Genomic DNA, 16,814 nt, shown 5'->3' with positions numbered 1-16,814 from the left:
CTGCAGAGGGGAGGCCAAAAGGCAGCAGCGGAGCAGCTGGAGGGGGGCCGGCTGCGGGGCGCCAAAGACAGGCCCCGCAGGGCACAGGTGCCGGAGCTGCTCCCTCCTGGCCTCCTCTCCTCGGGGCTGCTGCTGCTGCTGCTGCTGGGAGCTCAGACTGCAGGGGAGGGGGGCGAAGGAAGCCCGGCTTCGGCGAGCGCAGGGGGCTCTCCTCCTCCCGGAGGCATCCCAAAAGGGGCAGGAGGAGCGGGCAGGGAGAAGCCTCGTGTAAGCTTTTCTATGGCCGTGTGTGTGTCCCCTTGTGCTGCCAGCCACGTCCTCCTTTCCCGGGGCCTCTGTCCTCCCTTTCCACCGTCTCCGGCCCATGCTGAGCCTCCCTACGAATGTCCTTGCCTCCATGCCTTCCCTAGGCCTCTTTTGGGCTTTGAGCAGGCTCCTCTTCCTCAGCCAGGGCTTCGGAGGCTGCCTTTGGGGCTTGGCTTGGACCAGAGCCCCCTTCTCTCTCTCTCTCTCTCTCTCTCCCATCATGCTCCGAGGTGCCACCTGGGAGATTCTAGGCCTCCCTGTTTATTCTAGGGCCTGGCTGGGATGCCGCTCTGCTGCTGGAGGGATGGAGGGGCAAAGAACCATCATAAGACTCCTCTCTCTGTGTGGAAGAAAAGGGCTATTGGAGCTTATTTCAGCGACAGGAGGCTGGGCTTTGGGGACCAGGTCCAATCTCTGCAGTTGCTCCGGCATTTGAGGCTCTTTCTGTGGGTGTGTTTGGGGGAAACGGAAGGTGTGGGAGGCGAAAGGGGCAAAGGAAAAGGATTCACAGCCGAGGGGCGCATTCTCAACATTGGGGTAAAAAATGGAAGAAGATGACCAAGTGGCAGAGAGGTCTGAATAAAGAAGCAGGCCGTGTAAAACATATGTTCTGACTGTAGGAAAGAAAGGGTTAGGGCCACTGAGATCCAGAACACGTTGCAGAAACCATCCAGTTGGAGACTGCTTTACCTGCCCTGGCTCAGTGCTAGGGAATCCTGGGAATTGGAGCTTCTTGGCCCCAGAGCTCTCTGACAGAGAAGGCTCAATGTCTCTCATAAAACTCCAGTTCCCAGAATTCCCTAGCACTCAGCCAGGGCAGTTAACGTGTCTCAAAGGGGATGGTTTCTACAGTGTGTTTTGGACCCCGGAGACTTAGGGACTGGAACTTGCTCTACTTCAGTTTGGTTCATCTTTATTACAGCCATCAACCGGCACAGACTTTCTGTAGATTTGCATGAATTCTAATTCAGATTTGGGGCAAATCTGCCAAAATGGTTTGTGGCTGAGCAGTAAAGAAACAAGCCTGTTTTTTCAGTTGCTTCCTTTCCTATGTCATTTACCTTCACCCCTGATAATGCATTAAAACAACTTGATACAGCAGTGTGTTTATCCCATTCAGGCTTTTGAACCTGCAAGGTGTGAGTGGGTAGGAAATGAGGTGGCTATTCACTGGTGCCAAGAAGGGCCCAAATGACAGAAGACGAACAGGTTTTGCAGAGAACAAACTGCAAAATTGCATTTGTGGATGTATATGTGTGCATGGGGGGGGGGTGGATTGGAGGATAAATTGTAATGGATGCACATCAGTTTTTGAGTTTCTGGAGCTCTTTTTAGTATGTGCTCGACAGGAGTTAAATTTAAACAAACCACACAGAATTTGAAGTTTGCAGATGGGAAGGATATTGCTGATATTGATAGCGAAGGGGCCCCTGAGCCATCTCTTGCTGTTGTTCTGGTGGCTGGCACTGTGGGATTTCACATCACAAGAATCTCAAGTCAGACCCTTGAGCCGACCTGTTGGCTACAGGAAATAGAAAGCATGCCGTGGGCAGGTGTTATTCCTGTCTCATTTCATTAGATAGAGAACTGGACCTTTGTGTATACAGAGGACACTTGGCTGATAAAATGTAAGGAATTGGCTTAGTCCAACGCTTTTTGTTTCAAGATAAAACAGCACAGCCGTTCTCAAAGTGGAAGATGCACTTCTCCAAAGAAGTGACCAGGGAAAAAGCCGTTATCTACCAATAAACCAATCACATTCTTAAAAATTAGTGAGATAGAAGTCTTCTTGGCTCCATTATCAGTGCCTGCTTTGCATTTATTTGTTTAGACTTTTTGCAGTGCTTTCTTGTATGCTCATTTTTGTTATTGTTAGCCATATACATTTATTTTATTTCTATAACCATTTTATTCCCACCTTTGGCCCATGTAGGCACCTAAGGTAGCTTATAATTATTTAGAAAGGCAATAAAAAATAAAAGTGCTATCGCCAATTTTTTAAAAAGTCTGTCAAATTACCCTTACTAGAGGCAAATACCATATATACTATAAGACAAGAGTAGGTTTTGGTGCCAAAATTATGGATTTTGATATGACCCGTGGATAAGTTGAGGGTAAAACTTAGGGGCATGTAACACAGGATGTAAAGGATGATGCAAAGGAAAATGATGCCAAAGAACTTAGAACATTCAGGCATAATGGTTTGTGCTCATCCTAAAGGCTGGATGGATGAGAAAGTAGTGAGGATCCATGCTTCTTTTTGGTGCTCCCAGAATGGACTAAGCTCTGGCCTTTTACCATGCTAATCAGAGAAAGGGGAGGGCTCCTTATATACATATAAAACATATATATATATGAGAGTTAAAGTACAATACTTACATTGCCCCATGGCTAACAACCCAGTTTTTTTGGGTCAATTTTTTGACTAAAATTTCTAGACTTGTGCATGAGTATATAGAGTAATTACATTTTTAAGAGTAGCCCCTGTATTCATTATGTACAGCTATAATTGTGGGGTTTTTTTAAAAGTAATATTTACTTTCCTATTCAGAAGTAGTAAATTTTTGTGATTTTTATTTTAAAAACGTTAGAATGCTCTAAGCTGCTGGTCTGTGCTACAAAAATCACAAATGTAATGACATCACACATGCTCATTATAAAAGTAGCTAAAAAGCAACTAAAAGGCTACAGTGAAAAAGGATGAAATCATACCTCATGTTGCAATCACAATGTAACTCGGTTATGTTGTAGTTACTGCAAAATTTAAAAAGAACAAATTACAGGCAAATTATTTGGAGTGACTTATTGTCACATATATTGTCACTCTAAAATGGAGAAGTTGAAATTAGACTTCACAGCAGAAGAACAGAAACTCATTCCAAGCTACCATTTTGCGCACCTGTGGGCATGAGTAGAAATGCATACAGTTGCACTCTTAATCTCAGGACAAGAGTTAAGCCCACTCCTAAAATCTGAAATATCCTCCAGAGTGTCTTCTCATGAATGGAAGTCAAAATGTATGATTGGACCAGATGCAAATAGAAAAATTTGGTTATGCAGTTGGAAGTATTTTGGAAGCCATACACTATTTCTCATTAGTTATATTCACAGTGGCTCAAATATCATTCTCTTAATTATCTTGAATTAATATGAACATTATTTCATTTTTGGTACTTCTGAATATGGTAAAATCTAATTAGAGTAATTTAGGGGCTGAAACAGACGGCCCAAATGTGCCATGCTGGGCCCTAGCATGGCATGGCGCCGTTTTGATGGTGGCCTTCCATCCACACAGGGGCTGCCATCTTTACATAATGGATGCATAGAGTCTGCATGTCATGGTGCCGTGGTTACATCACAAGTGTGCCATTGGCTCACTTGTGATGTAACCAGGGCACTGGGAGAAGAACCTGGAAAAACCGGGTGCTTTTAACTCCAGAGGGATGTTGCACAGTCTGGTGGCTGCAGTATCCCTCCAGAGTTAAAATGGGTGCCTGCAGACCGTTGTTTCTCAGAGGTCTGTACTGTGCCAAAATGGGGTAGAATCATAGAATAATAGAGTTGGAAGAGACTGCAGGGGCCACCCAGTCCAACCCCATTCTGCCATGCAGGAAATCTAAATCAAAGCATCCCCAGCAGGTGGCCATCCAGCCTCTGCTTAAAGACCTCCAAAGAAGGAGACTCCACTACATTCTGAGGGAGTGTGTTCCACTGTCGAACAGCCCTTACAGTCAGGAAGTTCCTCCTAATGTTGAGGTGGAATCTTCTTTCCTGTTGCTTGCATCCATTGCTCCGGGTCCTAGTCTCTGGAGCAGCAGAAAACAAGCTTGCTCCCTCCTCAATATGACATCCCTTCAAATATTTAAAAAGGGCTATCATATCACCTCTTAACCTTCTCTTCTCCAGGCTAAACACCCCCAACTACCTAAGTTGTTCCTCATAGGGCATGTTTTCCAGATCCTTCACCATTTTAGTTGCCCTCCTTTGGACACACTCCAGTTTTTCAACATCCTTTTTAAATTGTGGTGCCCAGAACTGGACACAGTATTCCAGGTGGGGCCTGACCAGACCAGAATAAAGTGGCACTATTACTTCTCTTGATCTAGACACTATACTTTATTGATGCAGCCTAAAATCACATTGGCCTTTTTAGCTGCTTCATGGCACTGTTGAGTCATGTTCAATTTGTGGTCTACTTGGACTCCTAGATTCCTTTCACATGTAGTCTCATTCAGCCGGGTGTCGCCCATCCTATATCTGTGCATTTCATTTTTCCACCCTAAGTGCAGTACATTTCTCTGTGTTGAAATTCATTTGGTAGCTTTGGCTCAGCTTTCTAATCTATTCAGGTCATTTTGAATTTTGATCCTGTCCTCTGTGGTATTAGCTACTCCTCCTAGTTTGGTGTCACCTGCAAATTTGATAAGTATGCCCCCAATTCTGTCATCCAAGATGTTGCATAGCACCGGGCCAGGACAGAGGTAAACTGACCTTATGCTCCCACAATGGTGCAGGGAGAGCAGTTATGTGTAGCTGCCATGCAGTAGGTTTTTAAATAGTTAACACTCAGAAAATATTTGTTCTAATCTTCCATTGGATGGCTCATTTTGCCATAGTTTTAAGATACTGCATTATTATTGTAATTAAAATTCAATATTTTGTATTTTTCTGCCTTTGCTTTGAGGAGCTTATAATTTAAAATTTGTCACAGAGGAGACAGCAGGGGGAGAGTACAGTATGTCATAAAACTAGTTTGGATATAACACTAAACTGTGGTTTGGTACTATATATGCATGAATGAGTTTTGGGGTTATGTGCTTTCTTTTGGGGAGTAGCTCCAAAGAGGAAATGGAAAACTTTTCCAGTTAAACATGATTTATTCAGCTATGGTTGAACTTAATTGTAGTTTTGGGAAACAAGATAAGATTATAAATTATGGTTTGATGTTGGCTTGTTTCACTAAACCATAGTTCAGATAAACCATTTTTTGTATTTAATGACAATCTTTGGATGCAATTATTAGCTTGAATTTTGATTTACCAGGAATAAATAAGTAAATTGGCCCATGCTGCCTCATGGTGCTAGCAAAAACAGCTGAATAAACTATAGACCTTCTGTCTGTGGCTGCATCCGCACTCCAGAAATAATCCAGTTTGACACCACTTGAACTGCTGTGGCTCAATACTGTTAAAGTCTAGGAACTTTAACTTGTTGTGGAATCAAAGCTCCCTGACAAGGAAAGCTACATAGCTCACAAAATTAAGTTCCCATAATTCCAGAGCATTGAGCTATGGCTGTTATAATGGTGTCAAATTGGATTATTTCTGCAGTACAGATGCAGCCTGAATCCTTCGTTTGTTACATCCAAACTGAGCATCTGTCTTATATCTCAGATTATCTCAGATTACAAACCAGGGAAATAATATATGTTTCATACTTGGTTTATTTCTCTGGCTCATTTGGAACTAGGCTTGGTTGTTATAATAAGCTACACACCAAATGTCTATAGATTGTTAAGAGGGAGTGATTTGGCAGCATGTACCAATTTATAGCCAAATCCATGATAAGGCAAAAGTAAATTTGGTGGATTGTTTCATCAGTACATTCCCACTAAGTAACTGCAGTCATGAAAATGGAGTGAAAGATTCCAGTCACCTGCCTGTGGTTATGCTGGAAAGTGTAGGTGGAGTGGAGTGGAGATCAGTTCATGAGCCCAAGTCTTGTTCATGCAGTGTTTTGGCTTCAGTCACAGCTACTATGTCCTCCGGTTTGACATATTTGTATTGGATATATATGAAAAATTGTTATTGAGCAGTCACTTGTAGGCAATTGAAAAAAGTGCTTTCCCTGTAATTTAGATAATGCTTAATTATCTAAGCTTGTCATATTCAGTACTCTCTTTTGTCCTTGTTTTAGAGAAGAACATTTAAAACACATTGAGACTGTAGTCTTAGCCATACTCACTTAGGAATAGGCTTCTCAGAACAAAGTGTAGGGATGAATTAGTATGGCCCTCCTGATATACTCCAGCTCCCATCGTCCAAGCCAATGTAGTACAATGATAAGGAATGCTGGGAACTTCAGTCCAGCATTATCTAGTTGCCCACACCTGAGATAGTGGGACTTCTGACTGAGTATGGATAAGATAGTCCTGCAAGTATATGAATTAAAACTTGTTCTTTTCTCTCTTCCTTCTTAATTGATTGTATCCCACATTTCCACATTTCATTTTATTTTTGGTTCATGTAGATTAGCAAAATCCAAGTTCAAAATAACAACAAAAAGATGAAAAGGGATTACTAAATATCAGTAAAATGTATGTTAAAAAACAATATGGGCTTTCTCTTTCTAAGGTTACAAATGTAAAACAGAAAGAAAGAAGCACACAGCTTCAACCACCTTGTTGTTTGTGAAATGGATATTTACTGCCTCTTAACACATCATTTAGCTGAGGAGGAGGAGGATTCTATTTGCTTGATGTGAAATCATAATGTCTGTAGATATCTGAATGCACCTTCCTGGCATAAAGAATTGTGACTTCTTCTCCCAGGCTGCTCTTGTCAGTCACCATGACAATACTCAGTGTCAATGTGCAGTGACTAAATGTTGTGTCAGCACTGTGACGTGGACAGCCAGGAAAGGAGAGGGCCTAATGCTTGATCTAGGCAGGCAGGGAGAATGAGAGTCCTAGTGAGAAGGGACCAGAATATGTAAAAAATGGCTATGACAGAAAATGCAAGAGACCTGGGCAAGACTGGCAAAGGTTGGATAGGAAGTTGAGAGAGTAGGAACACATGCCCTTTCATAACTCTCAATTGTAGCAGTATGATTCCATTTTAATTGCCTTAGTGGCATCCTTTGGATTTCTGGGATTGTCAGTTTAGGGAGGGACATTTAGGATTCTCAGTGTCCAAACACTAAAACCCAACATTCTATTGGATGCAGGCATGGTAGTCAAAGTCATAGTACTATAACTGGGTAGGGTATAAAGACTCACACTGTTAAAGTGGAATCATAGGGCTATAATTGTGTGGTGTCAAAGGGCCCCAGGTAAGAAGGCTAAACTGCTAGAGAGCTAGGCAGAGAAGGTTCGAATCTTGATGCTGCCCAGGCAAAGATTCAAGGCTTGAACTACAAGCTTGGAAATGCTAAATAATAAAGCCATGGAAACTATGGGTTGCCTAACTGTGTACTGTGGTGTAAGTGGACGGATAATAGAATTTGTCCCACTCTTCTCTATAAAATCTACAGGGACTAATGTGAGGGCAAGAAGGTACATATCAGTAAGCTTTTGGTTCTAGTCATGGCTGCTCTTTGTAGGCTGTTATATGAAGCAGGCTCTAATGGATCTGTGTCAAAGGGATTATAGTACAGTACACAAAGATTATTTTACGAAACAAAATCTGTTGAGTCCTTTCCACATGTTGATCATGGGGTGCATTTTTTTGTTTTTGTTTTTATTTTTGCTTTGCTGGTCCAGACTAACACAGCTTTGTTGTTCTTGTTGTATACCTTAAAGTAATTTCTTACTTATAGTGACTCTAAGATGAAACTACGATGCGGTTTTCTTGACAAGATTTGTTCAGAGGAGGTTTGCCATTGCCTTACCTTGAGGCTGACAGTATGTGATTTGCCCAAAGTCACCTAGTAGGTTTCAGAGCTGAGCTGGGAATCGAATCCTGTTCTCCATAGTCATAATTCAACACTCAAACCACTATGATACCTTTTCTGGTGTTACTTATGTTGCCTCCTCCCCACTCCTTCACCTATGATATTTTACCACTCCCATCCCTCTTCTGGAGTAGCAAGGGCAGCTGCAATAAGGAGAAAGATGCTGATGGTGTCCAATAACATTGCCTTTAACATCATCAGTAGACAGCTTGACGTAATATATTGCAAGTAGTGCCATTATCTGTGATGCATTTTTCCTAAGTTATTACCATTAACACAATTTCCTAAGTAATTATCATTTTTGGTTAATTACCATTATTATTATTATTATTATTATTATAAATACACTTTGAGAAAAAAGGCAAGGAAAAGGTTAAGCAGCAGGAAATCTAAATAAATAACAATGGTAATAATATTAATTATAATATAAATAAACAAAATGAAATACACCAAACACATATACCAAGAGAAGAAGAAAAGAAAGAAAGAAAATTGCTAATTTTTGAACAGGTGTAACATTACTTCTAAAATGATGTTTTGGTGGATCATTTGGGGATATTTGGGGCCTTTTCTTTATATTTAAAGTATATAATTTTTAAAAGAATATTTTTATTTCTATTTTTATTAAATCAATCAATCAAACAATATTACAAAAAGAAAAAATATTCACAAACTGTCACATGCATATATTTACTACAAACCTAAAGGAAAGGGGAAAAACACAAAAATGCAAACATATATACACACACACACACAGAGTATATATATCTTATATATTTTCTATGTTCAAATTTTGTATCTCACTTAATTTTCTGACGTTAAAACCACTGTTGGGCCCCATTTATCTTTCCATATCATTTCTGTCCAGTCTTCTTCAAATCTAGGTATACTATCTTTCTTAATCATTATAGTTAATTTATCTAATCTTAACATGCCATGTAATTTAATGAGGCAGTCATCAATGGTTGGAATGTCATAATTTTTCCAATTCCAAGCATATGTTATCCTTGTTCCATCACCATATGTAAGATAATCTTTGAATACTTCTTCCCTGTCTTCTCATCTAACATAGACAACATATATTAAGCAGATTAAAAGTACCTGTATTAGGAAAAAAAGATAACAAAAAGATATTTTGTAGGTTTAAACAGCATACTTCCAAAGTGACCCAAAGCAGCTTTATTTTGGCCTGTCTGTTCAGGCCCTATATGTGTATTTTAGAGCAATATTTTTGAAGCGTGTTTTCTGACTGACATGCTCAAGTTACCTGAAGCTAGTTGTTTTCAGGAAATGTTCTGGTGATGTATTTGTTTCCTTTCTGTAGTATACAGTTGATCAAATTGTATGCAAAAGATTATTTGGTAGGTTTATGTGTGGATAAATAACTTGTCTCTTGTTCGCTATTTTGCATGATTTATTATTCATCTAGTAGTTTGATTTACATTGCTTAATCCCCATTTGATTTTTCAGATTTCACAGAAATTATCAGTGCCATCTCCCACTTTTGGAGCATTAAGAGGCAGAAATGTAATTGTCAGGATGCTGAGTTGTACATCAGTTCCAAACACAGCATTTTTATATTATGATCATAGAGTTACAGAAGCCATGGGGCTCTAGGCATTGGCCAGCAAACGGTTTGTTAGTTTGCTTGTTTTTAAGTTAAATTTTATTGTTTTTTATGAAGTTTATAACAGAATTTATAACAAAATGCCTTGGCATCATTTGTATCTGTCTATCTGTCTCTGTTTTATTTATGTATTGTCTGTCTGTCTGTCTGTCTGTCTGTCTGCAAGGGCCTTTTTCAGTTGTTACAAGGTCAGCCCAAGTTATTCTCTTGTGGAAGATGGAGCTGTTCTGAGTTGATGTCTGAAGCACATGCTCTTTATTAAACATGGATGGAAGAGCTATTCTCTTGCTCCCCAGAGGATGGTGACTGCGCAATTATGAAAGCAAGTGCTCAAACCAATTGAGTAGAGTTCAGTTGTTCATCGGGGAACAAGTTCATTTTAGAGAGCATAAGGTCAGTCTAGCATGGTGCTTACTTTATTTAGGGAGTTACTGATTTGGGTATAGATTTTGCAGCATTTGGAAATACTTAAATATTTATTTGGGTCTGAGTGGAGAGAGGAAAGCATTTTGTGTGATTTAAAAGAGAAGGAAGAAAGAAAGGAAAGAAAGACTATTCCAGATTACTTGTATGTTTTCTGTGCTTCATTGCTGATAAAGAATATTGTTTCCTCTGTAAAGGTAAAACATCTCCTTGTGCAAAAGCCTCCTTCTCATGCATTGCTGACATTATCCAACCCTCAATGATTTATAAGTTGAAAATTAGGTGCTGCAAGCATTGTGTGTCAGGCATGACAATGCAGGAAGTGTTGCACCTATATACACAACCACAAAGAGTACAGTTTTATTTCCTACCCACCCTCATCCTGTTTTGTTCCTTTTTCAAGCACACTTAACTTAACCATGCCCAGGAGGCACAGATGGCTTCTGTTGGCTAATACTCCATGCTGACCTTTTGATCACTGACCCAGTGACCCCATTGCTATATCACTGAAAAAGAAGAGCTGTCTTTGGCTTTGCTTGGTTGTGAAGAAGATGTAGCAGATGTTCTTGGCTTACAGGGGAAAATTTGGTAGATGTGCCCTTAGACTCTGGTTATAAAAGTAACAAAATCTTTGTTTAAAAATCATGACTTGGAAAGGAAAAAACAAAAGATCAGTATAAATTTTTTCATGCCGTCAGCAGAAAACATTGTAGATATAATGTTTGCCAGTATAATTTTATTTTTCCTTGCAATGCCCCTGTTCCTTCAACAGCAGCAGCCTTATGGGAAGAACCTTAGCCAGAGAAACTGCTCCTGATATGTGAATTAAGTAGTGGAGAAGGTGTCTTCTGTTAATTTTCCACACAGTAGGAATAGCTGATGGCTGTTGACAGCAATCCTGATGGCAAAAAGCTGCAGCCATAATTATGTACCAAGTATTTTCTTTCACTGTTCTTTAATTTAAACATTCTTTTCTCAGTATGATAAAACCAGGATCAGAGTTCCACTGAACAGTTTTACAGAAGGGAAGGGGGGGAAAGCATCCTGTGCACTTCAATTTTACAGTGAAACATTTGCATAAGAAGCAATATTAGATAGCCATGGTCAGCTGCTGAGGTTATAGATAGGAAGTTGGTGCCATTTTCACAGGTGCACATGATTTCTTTGTTTTCAGTTGCAAAGGAGGCACAGTCAGTGAAGCTTTTTGCCCTTCAGAGAAAACAGTGTCTGAGAGCAATCAGCAGTGACAAGTACAGCCACACCTGCTGAACCTCTCTCTGTCACTGAACTTACAAAAAACACACAAGTCTTGTTCATTTCAAGAGTTGGCAGCCCTTTTCTTTTTCAACACATGCAGCATTTGGACTGCTCTCTGTGTGTGTGTGTGTGTGTGTGTGTGTGTGTTCTTTGCTTTCATTGATTTGCAGAACAAGCACAGAATGAAATCTACTTTAGTGGATGGCTTTTGCTGTGAAAAGACTTCCACTTTATTTAATTATTTATATACAAAGCAGTTTTTGAGCTCCTGAACACATATTTTTTAATTGATTTCCAGAAACCAGAGAGTTATTCAGAGGCACTTGGGACATCAGGCATAGATAACATGTTTTCCACACTGATTTCTCCTCTCAGTTTCCACAGATAAAAATGTGAATCCTCTTGGACACTTCCTACATTCCTTTTCTGAAACCAGGAGCTGCTGCTTGAAACATCCCACTCCCTGTCACTTCAAAATGTTCAGTATTATCACACAGATCAAGCTCTGTAAATAAAGGTTGTATATCACCTCACACATCACCTGAAATAATGCTTTTCTATGGAAGGAAATTGCACATTTATTTCTGAATCAGCCTATGTAAACCAGCCTGTTGGCTATGGAAGAAATATTTCAAAAGAATTGCATTATGGGACATAATGCAAGATTGCAGTAAAATAAACAAGCTTCATTTTAGGACCCCTGGGGAATATTATAACAATGTAAGTATCCATCAAGAGGATTGCTACCTCTTCTGCCTCTGGAGTTGCCATCATGGCAATGAAATTCAAGGTCTCAGGTTCTAGCAGTGTATATGAACTTCAAAATGAAATAGGTAGGGACCATATGTCGTCCTTCCAGAAACCTCTTCTTATAAATCAGTCTTATGTCCATGAAGCCTAAGCAGCCAGCTGCTTTGCTTTGACAACTGTTTATCACACTCATAATAAGTGCCATTTCAGAATAACCTCATCTTACTGTTGTGTCCATCTGTTGTTTCCTTTATACTGAGATTATAATACACTTTGAATCAGAGTGCCTCAATAAGAGCAGTGCTTTTCAGGGTGCCACTGACCACAAATACATAATGATAAATCTACATGCATGTGTATTCATGTAGTGATATATCATAAGAACAATAACATATCCCTCACAAAACACAGATTCCTTTGCATATCTTGTTTCATCCCATTTAAGTTTCGAGGTATGTGGTTGGCCCTTAAAAGCAATAGATTTGTTTAACAAAATATATGTGTAAAAACACTGTGGAATCATTAAGAGAATCCAGCAGCTGCATTGTGTACTGTACTATCATACAGTGGACCCTTGGCATCTGCTGAGGTTTGGTTCCACTACCTGACATGGATACCAAAACCTGTCCCATTAAATACAATAGTGCAGTAAAATGGTGTCCCTAATAAGAAATGGCAAAAAGCTTTGCTTTTTGAAAATTATATATATTTAAAATATTTCCAAGCCATGGATGCTTGAATCCATGGATAAAGTATCCATGGATATGGAAGGCTAATTTAGGCCTGGTACAGATGGGCCCTGAATGACGCCCTTGTCACATGCTAGAGTTGCTTCAGGGTGGAATGCCCACACGCCCCACAACCCTAGCACATGACTAAGGCATCACTGTTGTGCAGCGTTGTGTAGACAGTATGCGCAATGATGATGTCGCTGCTGTGCTGCATCCAAATGGAGCAGTATAGTAGTGAAGTGCTCACGCTGCCACAGGCTGCTTGCGGCAACACAAAAGGGAGCTGCTTTTTAGTGTTCCTTTTATTGCTGTGCAGCAGCACTGCACAATTTGGTTGCTGTGGCGCTGCTGTGCAGCAATGAAAGGCGCCCCCAACCTGCCCTTTCGGGCCCATCTGTACCGGGCCTTAGTTTATAAATTCATGAGTAATATGATTTTTGAAAGAACATGAGCCTCAATGCTATATTGTTAGTGGCCAAAGTGTGAATTGGTATAACTCAGGATTTTTTTCCTTCTTTTTGAACCAGCAAGAGGCCTTTCATGTGAGTATCCTGTTGAGTAATAGCTAGACGTGCATTTGCTGTGCAGAGTCACAATACATTCCCTCAATTCTATGTTCCTTTACAGCTGCAACTGCATTTCCCCACCACTATATAGGGTCACAGGCATCTATTAACTATTTGTTTTTCACAGAGCATATAAGTAATATGTTATAAATCAGTATAAAGTGTTCCTTTTTGTAACAACAAACCAAATTGTATTGAGATGTAAGTACCAACGCCCAAATTTGCTCATTTTGATGGAATAAAGGTAAGGTGTGGTGTTTTTTTCAATCAGTAGTTATGATAGGGTTTGGCCTTCCTAAATGTTGATGGAAGAGAAATATCATGTAGTTCAAGTGATGAATTCTGCAGTTTGCTTCTGCTTGGTGGTCTGTGAATGAGAACATGGCTGAAGTCATGGGTCATGGAAATGGGCCCAGGCCTTCATGAATCGTGCAGTTAATGATGGTGTCAGCAGAGCAATCGCCACTGAACTGTTGGTAGTGATGTTCAGTGGCGATTGCTCTGCTGGCACCATCACTAACTGTCAGGAAGGAGGAGCCCTTGTTCTCTAATCTTTGGTCACTCTTAGGCTCCAGACCCAGATCTCTAGAGCTTGGTCAGTCCTGTGCCATCACTGGAGCTATCAGTTTCTCATGTTATGTCCAGACAGCCTTTGTGGTAATAGCTTTTCAGGATATCATTTTAGTCAGAATATTATATTGGACTTCTGTCCCTCTTTCCCTCCAAACACACACACCACACAATGTAACATTGTCTTTAGGGAATATTGCAACCATTTATCAAATTACTTTCCAGGGCTTTGCAACAAATTAATTTTTAACATATTCATGTTCCAAGTTCTCATTTTTCATTTTTGAATGATGACCAAGTACACACTTTGATATATTGGGATACTTTAAAAGGGAGAAAAGGAATCATAGAATCACAGAACTGTAGAGTTGGAAGAGACCTCAAGGACCATACAGTCCATGCCCCTGCCATGCAGGAAATCACAATCAAAGCATCCCCGACAAATGGCCATCTAGCCTCTGTTTGAAGACTCTAAGGAAAGAGATTCCACCACACTCCGAGGGAGTTTGTTCCACTATCAAACAGCCCTCACTGTCAGGAAGTTCCTCCTAATTTTGAGGTGTAATCTCTTTTCCTGTAGCTTGCATCCACTGCTCTGGGTCCTAGTCTCTGGAGCAGCAGAAAACAAGCTTTCCCCCTCCTCAATATGACATTCCTTCAAGTATTTAAACAGGGCTATTATATCACCTTTTAACCTTCTCTTGTCCAGGCTAAACATCCCCAGCTCCCCAAGTCGTTCCTCATAGGACATGGTTTCCAGATGCTTCACCATTTTAGTCGCTCTCCTTTGGACACGCTCCAGTTTTTCAACATCCTTTTTAAATTGATAAATTATTTCGCGTAAATTCGGTCCAAGCTCGTGAGAAAAAAATACCCCGAGATATGGTGATTAGTCTAGTAAGAACAAAAATGAGAGATTTAATAATCCAGAAAAATTATGAAGTGAAATTCATTATAGAAGATCAAGAAATTAAAATATTGAAAGATCTCCCTCCACAGATTTTGGCGGCAAGACTTAAGTATAAAACACTAACTCAACTCCTAAAACATATCAATATCAATTATAGATGGGAACGTATTGAAGGGCTTTCCTTTTATTATAATCAAAAAAGATACAAGATAGACAATGAAGAGAAAGCTCGGGACATAGAACGAAAAATAAGAAGAGAATTTAAAGAGAAGGATGAGGGAAGAAAAGAAAGCTCAAACCAACCGAGAGACTGGAAATTGGGAACCAATAAAAGAAAGAAGAGAAACGAGAAAGAAGAGGATGGTATAGACACAGAAGAAGAAGGACCATTAGCCAAACAAATATTCCAAGAAGAAAAAAGGAAAGAGATTGCTTCGAGCCTTGAAGAACATAATCTTCTTTTGGAGCTTGAAACTTGATTCTATTGACTTCTTTCAGTAAAGTGTTGAAACGAAGTTAACGTATTAAGGAAGATAAATTATTAAAAACGTTTTTTTTCTCTAAATAAACACACCATTTTATTAATAGTAAATAAAGTTAACAAAAAAAAATTTTATAAAGGGGCGGAAGGGGTGGAATAATTAAAAAAAAAGAAGTAGAAGAAAAGTGAAGACAGAGGGGGGAAAAAGAGGAGAAAGAAAGAGAGAGGGGAAAAGAAAGAAAATATGTCAACAAAAATTACTTCCTGGAACGTAAAAGGAATCAATTCAAAGTACAAAAGAAGCATTGTTTTCCATTACCTAGAAAAACTAAGAAGTGACATAATATGTTTACAGGAAATTAAAATAAAGAAAGGGGAAGAAAGATATATAAGAAACCCTAAATTGGGCTATTGCTTCTCCTCACTTTCAGATAAAAGAAGGAAAGGTGTCTCCATCTTTATTAACAAAAAATATCAATCCAAAGAGATCTTTAAAGATGATGAGGGCCTACATATTGCGGTGGAAGTTATACTCAGAAATATGACAATATTGATTGTGGGGATCTATGCACCCTTGGAAAACCAAGAAAAGTATTTCGCTGAAATTAATGATCATATAAAGGCGACCGATTATAATAACATATTGCTGCTTGGTGATTTTAATGCAGTTCCCAATCCAACAATAGATAGAAAATCCAATGTGGGGAAAAAATACGAACTAATCAAGGGAAACTACCATCATCCTTCTTTGAATTAAAAAAATATAACGAATTAGAGGATGTGTGGAGAGTTAAAAACAAGGAAGAACATGGCTTTACCTTTTTTTTAGAAAGCCACAACTCCTTCTCACGGATAGATCTATGCTTCGCGTCGAAAAATCTAATCCCTCAAATTCAGAGCATAGATATCTTATCAAAAAGAATTTCGGACCATAATCCTCTAAGTTTAGAATTAAAAGAACGAAAAAGGGAGTATAATTGGAAATTACAAAATAATCTATTAAACGATAACAACATTAAAAATGAGGTTAAAAGAACCCTGAATCTATACTTCAAAGAAAACAAAACGGAAGGAATGGCGAGTAAAACTATATGGGATGCTGGCAAATCCGTAATAAGAGGATTACTTATAAAAATTCAAACAGAAATTAAAAGGAAGGAGAAAAGAGAGGAGAAACTTTTGTTAGATGAATTAAAAATCAAAGAAGAAGAATGGAAGAAGAAAGGAGATATCACACTTAAACATCAGGTGGAAAAATTACAACATCAGCTAAAAGTAATATCATTGAAGGAAATAGAAAGAAACTTAAGGAAAGCTAAACAGAGACATTTCGAATCAGGAAATAAATCTGGCAAATTTCTTGCAAATAAATTAAAAGAACGACAGGGGAAAAAATTATAACAGAAATAATACATAAAGGGAAAAGAATAACAGACCAAGACAAAATCTTACTTTCATTTAGAGAATTCTTTGAAGATCTATACAAAGAACCTTTAAATACGGAACAAGATAAAAATGAAAT

At 39.2% G+C, this 16,814-nt stretch overlaps 1 protein-coding gene across 4 annotated transcripts in view; it reads left to right on the top strand.

The window, feature by feature from the left end:
• The window catches only part of CYFIP2 (cytoplasmic FMR1 interacting protein 2), a 101,972-nt gene that overhangs the window by 243 nt on the left and 84,915 nt on the right, over nucleotides 1-16,814 (top strand). The window contains exon 1 of one of the 4 annotated variants that reach the window (XM_042451369.1): nucleotides 9,743-9,997. The exons of the other annotated variants lie outside the window; for them this stretch is intronic. The gene's annotated coding sequence lies outside the window, so the exon portion shown is untranslated. Of the gene's footprint in view, nucleotides 1-9,742; nucleotides 9,998-16,814 lie in introns of those variants that run through there. 4 annotated transcript variants of the gene reach the window in all.

This window comes from Sceloporus undulatus, chromosome 2, assembly GCF_019175285.1.
Source record: "Sceloporus undulatus isolate JIND9_A2432 ecotype Alabama chromosome 2, SceUnd_v1.1, whole genome shotgun sequence".
Taxonomy (NCBI): Eukaryota; Metazoa; Chordata; class Lepidosauria; order Squamata; family Phrynosomatidae; genus Sceloporus; species Sceloporus undulatus.
This window is presented reverse-complemented; position numbering and strand designations above follow the sequence as displayed.